Genomic DNA, 2186 nt, shown 5'->3' with positions numbered 1-2186 from the left:
AAAATAGGGGGAGCCAAAAGTGATGGTGCACACCTATAATCTTAGCATTTAGCAGCAGGACCAGGAGTTCAAGGCTACCCTAGAGGCCAAGATGGCCAGAGTCTGTTTCAAAACCAACCAAACAACAACACAAAACAAGCAAAAGGCTTAACAGGTAAGAGCACTTGCTGTCCAGCGTGGCGATCAGAGTCCAATCCCCGGAACACACAAAAATCCAGATGCCCAGAGGCCGTGATGAACATCTGTAAGCCCAGTGCCCCTGCTGCAGAGAGAGGTGGAGACAGAATCAACGCCTAGAAGCTCCGGGGCCAGGCAGCTTGGAGTCCTAAAGGACATAATGGTGACCAGCAGAGACAAATGAAAGAACCTCTCATTCGCACGTGTATGCTGTGGTGCACACACATCACACACAGAGAATGGTGCACACATATCATACACACAGAATGGTGCACACACATCACACACAGAATGGTGCACACACATCACACACAGAATGGTGCACACACATCACACAATGGTGCACACACATCACACAATGGTGCACACATATCTCTCACACACAATGGTGCTCACATCTCACACACAATGGTGTACACATCTCTCACACACAATGGTGCACACACATCACACACATAGAATGGTACACACATACCACACACACAATGGTGCACACATCTCACACATATAGAATGGTACACACATATCTCACACACAATGGTGTACACACATCACACACAATGGTGCACACACATCTCACACACAAAGCAACGTAATAAAATTTGAGGGGACGGCTGTCACAACCATCATACATAAACTGGACAACCCTTCCAGGCCTTGGCACAAACATATTTGATGCTGTCCAGAACAAAAGTCCGCGTTTCTGGGCGGAGCAGCAGCTTCCACCATCTGCCTCCAGTCTGTATGTCCAGGCGGAGCCCTCCCGCCTCTCTTGCAGGCAGTTCTGAAGCAGCCTCCAGCCTGCCTTTCAAATCCTCCCTCTGCCCAGCCACACCCTCCCCCTGGCTCCACTCAGATGCCCAGAGGAGTCACACAGCCAGAGCCTTTCCCAGGCCCCTGCCCCTGCTTCTGTTTGTCAGCTGGCTTCCCGGTTCCTTGAGGAGAGAGACTGTCTAACCCATTTTGTATTTTAAGACCTCATCGGTGTCTTGAATGCAGGACATCTCAATAGGTTTAGAATGTGTGAGTGACGGGCTTGCTACATTTCATTATTTATCCTCCCTTCCCTGTGGCCTTTGCTGTCGAATATTAATAACACTCCTTAAATGATGAAGGTGCTTGGAAGTGTCAGGAGAACTCTCCCCGTGGAAAGCTGCCTAGAGCGGCAGGGTCTGGAATGAGTTCTTTTCTTTGGTGGAGATGGGGAAGGAGGACGTCACTATGTAGACCAGCCGGAGTAGGGTCTTCTCAAGTCTTTTAAGTTCTGTGTGTGTGTGCGTGTGCAAGTGTGTTTCAGCCATTATTCCTCAGAAGCCAATCACTTAGTTCTTTAGACAAGGCTGTCTTTCCAACCTGGGGCTCCCCTGAGTAGGGTACCCCAACAGGGAGGATTCCTGTGTCTGCCTCTCCAGTGCTGGGATTTCAAGTATGCACCATGCCTTTTATTTATTTATTTATTTATTTATTTATTTATTTATTTATTTACTTATTTATTTTTTAGGACAAACTCTGGGAACAAACTTGGGCCCTCACACTTGTGCGGCAAGCATGTGACTGACTGAACCATCACCCCAGGCCCTGCTGAGTGCTAATTTTTTACTTAATAGTTTATGTCACTACACAGTGGTGGTCGTTTTGCCATCTATTCTGTGACCCCTACGAGGCTCCAGGCCCAAGTCTACTAGTGGTCACTGGTGCTCCCCAGAGCCCCCAGAACTAGCCTGGGTGTAAACCAGAGGCTTAGTTAACACTGAACCTGGGCAGAGGTTCAGTTAACACTGCACCTCAGTGTAAAGCAGGCTCAGTCAATGCTGCACCTGGGTGTAAATCAGGTTCAGTTAACATTGCACCTGGGTGTAAAGCAGGCTCAGTTAACACTGCGCTGGGTGTAAAACAGGCTCAGTTAACACTGCACTGGGTGTAAAGCAGGCTCAGTCAATGCTTGCTGCACCTGGGTGTAAAGCAGGCTCAGTTAACACTGCACTGGGCGTAAAGCAGGCTCAGTTAAC

The sequence above is a fragment of the Microtus ochrogaster genome, linkage group LG2 (assembly GCF_000317375.1).
Source record: "Microtus ochrogaster isolate Prairie Vole_2 linkage group LG2, MicOch1.0, whole genome shotgun sequence".
NCBI lineage: Eukaryota > Metazoa > Chordata > Mammalia > Rodentia > Cricetidae > Microtus > Microtus ochrogaster.
This window is presented reverse-complemented; position numbering follows the sequence as displayed.